Source organism: Quercus suber, unplaced genomic scaffold, assembly GCF_002906115.3.
Source record: "Quercus suber isolate HL8 unplaced genomic scaffold, Cork oak 2.0 scaffold_1319, whole genome shotgun sequence".
NCBI classification, from domain to species: Eukaryota; Viridiplantae; Streptophyta; class Magnoliopsida; order Fagales; family Fagaceae; genus Quercus; species Quercus suber.
This window is the reverse complement of record NW_027070708.1, coordinates 20,932-27,694: the sequence shown is the minus strand read 5'-3', so window position 1 is coordinate 27,694 and position 6,763 is coordinate 20,932. Positions and strand designations below refer to the sequence as shown.

The window sequence follows — 6,763 nt, the reverse complement described above, 5'->3', positions numbered from 1 at the left end:
TGAATTATTAAGTGAGAAAAACATAAAATTATAAATTATAAATCTTAAAACATCACAATTATTAACCCATTATTATTATTATTATTATTATTATACAAATAGTGGTTAAATAAACTTAAATTGAGAATTTCATAAATAATAATTAAAGATTTTTAACATTTGTTTCGTAATATAATATATATTTATTTTATAGATATATATTTTAAAATATACAAAATTATAATCATATTCATATATAAGCATAATTAAACTTTTATATACATTTAGTTATACTTATTTGTAAATGAAAATTTGTAAATAAATTCATAAGTTACAAACTAGTTCTTATTATAAATTTTAAGAGAAAATTTTGATAATTTTGATTGCTATGTTCCTATGTAAGATAAAAAAAAAAGTAAGTAATAAAAAATATCCTAAACTGTCTTGAAAGTAAGATATCGTGCACATATCAATCACAAAAACAGCAGTTTAAATCCCACTTTTTAAATGAAAATATCTGATTTAAATAACCTCTACAAACATATTAGTGCAGATATATATGATAACATTATATAAACCGATGTCAGAGGATGTGGGTTGAGAGTGCAACAATATTTAATAATACATGATCTGCTTCATATTATGCATGCATAATTATCAACTTCACAGCAGTGTAGGGGAGATATCCATGGAAAGGGATTGCCCAAGACATTGTCCATGTAATAGTGGGGATGGGTAGCATCCATCACCACAAACTGCATATCTTCTGAAGGCTTCCAGTGACGTTTTCTTTGATTTATGAACCAGTTGTTTATTTGCTTCAGATCCAAGCCTGTGGATTCTGCAAGAGCCAGCTTCTGCGACTCCTGTTAGTCACATGAGGTTGCTAAATAAGATGATGAACCAATCCCATATTTAAAAGCATTAGACTAAATGATTAAGTTCAACCTTTCCTTACTTAAGCTTATGGGACAAATAATAATTTATCATGATATTGGCAAGGGAAACAGTTTGAATCACGCTACCTCTCATTTAAAAAGTCACAATCCCACTCTGTTGGACTTCACTCATCAAGGAGAGTCTAACAAGTGGTTTTGTTTTTTTTTTCTAGTTTTTTTTTTTTTTTTTTTTTTTTTTTTAAACAAAACAGTTCTCCACAGACAAATTAATCTTGTTGATTAAACTTATGCACAACAACAATAATGGGCATTAACAAAGTCGTACAGTTATAGGTACCGATGGGTAAGGCCATTTGTAATGCCTGCTGCACCAATCCAGCAACTGTTGCCTGGCTTCTTTAGGCAGTTTCCCTTTCTTCCTTTTCTTCATGAATTCCTGCTTCAGACTGCCTAAATATCCACTGTACTTGCACAAAAGCTGACCTTTTAATTCTCAGTCCTCTGCCTGGGGATCAATGAAGTTGTTATTCACATCAACCTCTTCTTCAGAAGATACATTCCTATCCACAGCCTCGACACAGGCTTAATTATGACAGCAACAACTTGTAAGCACATTAACATGAAAATACGTTTTCATGACAAGTTGCGATCAGTAGTAATACATGCTTGGATTGCAGTTCTATAATCTGCTTTTGATCTAGCATTTTTAAATATAAAATAGTCCTAGAAGTCTTGGAAAGAATCCATAAATTCCATGCTAATGAATGAGCATATGAGTACCATGTGCGTATTTGCTTCCATCATGCACAAATCAAAGTGCTTAGAAATTCAAATGAAATAAACGGAAAATATTAGACTGAGACCATTTGTAATTATATCTTAACTACTACAAACTGATATAATAAATTTGTGCACCTAAATGAAATTAGAGGGAAACAGTGCTACTTAATTCATGTCTTTAGTAGTCATACATGAAAGCTCTTTTCTACAATCACAACAAAGTAAAGGAAAACTATATATATTATACTTGATTCATGTAGGCCAACTTTAGCATACATTTACATAGAGCTATTTAACCCAATTACAAACTTTAGCATCCATAATAAGGTAACAACAGAATCAGTTCATCCTATCCAAATTACAAGAATTTGTCTCTGCAAAAGTAAATATGGCCTTTATAGGTTATGTCATCAACTCAAAGGAGCCATCATATGAAAGTAATTAAAAACAAAAATAAGAGTATACAAAATGCATTCAAGCTGCAAAGACTTCCGGACAGGAGATGATATCTTAGAATTAAGAACCCTTTTATTTTCCCTTTTTAGCTATGTAGGCAGACTAACCATATATAATATGAAGGTTTGAAAAAAATTTAATGGACCTGAACATTCTGAATAAAAAATGACAGGTAGCCATGCAAAAACAAAACAAAATGATCAGTAAACTTCCTTTAATGCGAGAACCCACAAGGCTTGATATCAATTAAGAACAGTTTTGCTCTCCCTCACCATCCTAATCCTAGCAAAATGAAAGAACCTATGACACATCAAAAAATGAGACTACTAATTGGAAGTCAATATTGCAAGTTCGCAACAGTTTCAGGACAGATTGCAGCCACACTCTCAGCAATATACATAAGGGTATTCAACTATTAATTATAGGATATTAATACCATTATTGGCATTATAGCCACATATGCTTTAGGCACCAAAACTTAAAAATACTGATCAACAACTACCTGTTGTTGTTTTGCAAGCTGCCATCGTACAACACGATCACCAGCTAAAACCATGAAGCCCTTGTCTTCATCGTGAAAATTTGTCACCAGAATTATCAAGTCCTGACAAAGTCCTTCACCACAATACTTTACATCATTATACATACAAAGTTTGAAAATAGTAGCAACAGTTAAATTACTCTGCAAATTTCATCATAGGCAACAGGATAAAATTAAGAAGATGGCAAAACGAGAGAAAGAAGTCAAAATTGAAAATGAACAAGAAGTATATAACTATGAAACATTTGCTAAATGGTCACATAAGATTGATAAAAAATATACCTACCAAGAAAAACAATAAGGTTTATCTATAAAATATAAATTTCAATTTCAACAAACTCTGGAACTTCCAAAGAGAACATAGTTATTAGTATATTTATTAAAGGTGAGCATGCACGCGCGCACAAACACGCACTCAATAACTATTATATTTCTCCCAAGCAGCAAGATACCTGTAAATTTAAACATTAAATGTAACTGAAACTCCAAATGTACAAAACACACATCTTTAAACCTTGACAAACAGATAACAACAAAGCCTTAGTCCCAAGACTACAGGGATTTATATAGATTCATTCATGAAAAGTGACTAAATTTTATGCGGGCCATCAAACTATTGCAACCATCCTCCTTTGTTCGGGCTTTGGTCCCACTATCAACACTAGTTTCAAAACCTTAAAAACATGAATTCATAAAGATCCACAAACTCAAAAGCAATGAAGTGTGTGCCCAAGTTATATTCACATTTTCAAATACTGTGTTTTAAGGCAAATTGATTGGAATTGCAAAAGGTTATCATTTGGTGTTAATTAGGGAACAAAAATAGCGGAGAAGCTGTTTGGTTTGCAAAAAGCAAGAGATATGATACAGTTTCAGCTTATCTAAATTTCTTAAGCTAAGAAAGTAATAAAATGAAAATCGTGGCTGGTTACCAAACGAAGCAGAAGCTAGAGAGTAAAAGTGGTACCTAGTCAACGTCAGGATTACAATCTGGTCCGGAGATTGATCGCCGTTGATGCTGTAGCCGCCGGAGATTGTGTTTGGTTGCACACACACACGTATCTCTGTGTGTGCGCGCGCAGTAGATACGTGATTTTTGGTGAGGCAAAACGCAGTGTTTTGTTGGAGGACTGAGTAACGTGTGCAAAAAATAGCAAGTGTACTGCACACGATTAAGTTAACCCAACAAATACAAGTTAACTACACCACCTATTAAAAAAAATAAAATAAAAAAAACCTACACATACACATGCCATTTTTTCTTAAGTAATCATGCACAGTACAAATGTCATTTTTTACACATGTCACTTTGTAAAATAACAAGAACAGAAGGAAAGAGAGAGAAAACTCCAATTCTTATAAACCAGAAATTGATACAAATGAATCAAGTGAGTTTATAATTAACAACTAAGCTATATATATACCACTCTAAAACAGAGCATTACTCCAAGCTCTGTAACAAACTAACTAACTGTTTTATAACTAATCCACTAATTACATCTTGACAGCTGGCCTTCTCTTTAACTAATTTCTGGGCTCTCCCACACGTGCTGGCTGTGTGGCTTCATTAATCAAAACGCCCCGTTTTAGTTCTTTTATTTCCTTTGTCGTTTCACACTTCAGCCTTCCTTCTTTTCTGTCGTTTTTGATGCTGCCGTTTATGACTTCAATTCTTTTGTCTTCAACACTCCCCCTCAAGTCCAGAGTTTTAGGCTCTGAGACTTGAACTGATGAAGCTACCTGCAATTGCTCAGATTTCTCCTTTGTCAATTTAGGCTGAAAAATATCTTTCAGTCCTAGCTTCTCTAATAATCTCGCAAAAGATGAAACACCCAAAGCTTTAGTGAAGATGTCTGCAATCTGTGAATTTGTATTAACATGGAAGGTTTTAATCATTCCCTCCAAAATTTTGTCTCTCACCAAGTGACAGTCAACTTCTATGTGCTTGGTTCTTTCATGGAAGACCAGATTTGCTGCTATGTACAGTGCAGCTTGATTATCACAAAACATCATAGCTGGTCTGGAATGTTCAATCTTTAAGTCCTTCAACAGTTGCAAAACCCAAGTAATTTCACAGGCCACACTTGCCATAGCCTTATATTCTGCTTCAGCCAATGACCTGGACACAACTCCTTGTTTCTTTGACCTCCAAGAAATTAAGGAGTCTCCTAAATACACTGCATAACCAGTGAGGGACCTTCTTGTATCTGGGCATCCAGCCCAATCCGCATCACAGAAGACCTTGATGTGTAATACTGTGTTGCTTGGGCAGAATATACCCTTTCCTGGTGATCCTTTAATAAATTGAAGTACTCTGTGCACTGCCTTCAAGTGTGGTTCCCTTGGCTGAGATACAAACTGACTCAGCCTATGCACTGCATAAGTCAAGTTAGGCCTTGTCAAGGTAAGGTACAAAAGTCTTCCAATCAATCTTCTATACTGTCCTGGTTCCTCCAATAACTTGCCTTCATACTTTGATAACTTCAGATTTTGTTCCATAGGAAACTTGACAGGTTTGCTACCAATGAAATCAGTGTCCTTGAGAATTTCCAAAGCATATTTTCTTTGATTAAGACTGATTCCTTCATTAGTCCTAGCCACTTCTAAGCCCAGAAAATACCTTAATGAGCCTAAGTCCTTCAAACCAAACTTAGCATCAAGAACTCTCTTCAAATTGTTGACACAATCAATGTTATTTCCTGTCAAAAGTATATCATCAACATATACCAATAAGGCTGTGAATGAAGCTCCTTGTGTGTGAATGAACAAAGAGTAGTCAGACTTGGATTGGACAAAACCCATTTGTAGAATAGTTGAAGAGAATTTCCAAACCATTGTCTAGATGCTTGCTTGAGACCATAGAGACTCTTGTTCAGTTTACAAACCAAATTATGCTCCCCCTTGCTGTGAAATCCAGGTGGTAAGCACATGTAAACATCCTCAAGTAACTCCCCATGAAGAAAAGCATTATTAACATCCAATTGATGAAGAGACCACCCTTTCACAGCAGCCAATGACAAAACAATTCTAACTGAAACTGACTTGACAACTGGAGAGAAAGTTTCTGAATAATCCAGCCCAAGTTTTTGAGTGAAGCCCTTTGCAACAAGCCTGGCTTTATACCTCTCAATGGTACCATCAGGGAGGTATTTAACTCTGTAGACCCATTTGCAACCAATGGCTGACTTACCAGGAGGCAAAGAGGTTAATGTCCAAGTATCATTCACTTCTAATGCCTCAATTTCCCTGTCCATGGCAGCCCTCCACTCAGGAAAGTGCACTGCTTGCTGAAATGAAGTAGGCTCTGATGGAGGGGAAGAGGCAGCCATGACAAAAGAATGAAAAGTAGGTCCAAGATGTGAGTAACTCACATGATCTGAAAGGTCATAGGGCAGACCAGAACTGGTTGGTACTGACAGAATTGCAAGAGTAATCAGATAGGTATGAAGGAGTTTGTGGGACCTAGTGGACCTTCCAATAGGAACAATGGAACCACAAGACTGAGGAAGGGTAGGAATGGCAGATTCTGCAGAAACAAGGTCTGCAGAATTAGGTTCAGTGGAAACAAAATTAGGACTAGAAGTGGAATTAGAGTTAGGGATAGGTGAAGGAAGATGAGGAAGGGAGGAAGAGCAGGGAACAAAAACTGAATGAGCAGGATCTAAAGTGGAATGAAAACAAAAATTCCAAATAAAAACGAGAAGGCTGAGAACAATATGCATAGGGAAAATGTTTTCATAGAAGAAATGTCTCTTGAAATAAACTGAATTGGAGTAAGAAACAGGACTTTGTAACCTTAATGCCAATTAACCAAGAAACACACATTTATTGCCCTAGGTGCAAACTTGTGCCTATTATGAGATAAGGTGGAGTGAAACATAACCAGCCAAAACTCCTAAATGGACTAGATGGAAGATTAAGGCATTTCAAAACTTATATTACCTAAAAGTTTTGAAGGAATTCTGTTGATAAGATTGACAGCAGTTAGGATGCAGTCACCCCAAAAACATAAAGGAATGTGAGACTAAAATTTTAAAGCTCTTGCAAACTTGAGGATGTGTTGATGCTTCCTTTCAGCAATCCAATTCCACCGAAGCTCATTCCACAA

General features: G+C 35.4%; 1 pseudogene; it reads right to left on the bottom strand.

Moving 5' to 3' along the window:
- Positions 1 to 642: 642 nt before the first annotated feature.
- Positions 643 to 3,831, bottom strand: LOC112024150 (homeobox protein knotted-1-like 4; annotated as a pseudogene).
- Between the last annotated feature and the right edge of the window lie 2,932 nt (positions 3,832 to 6,763).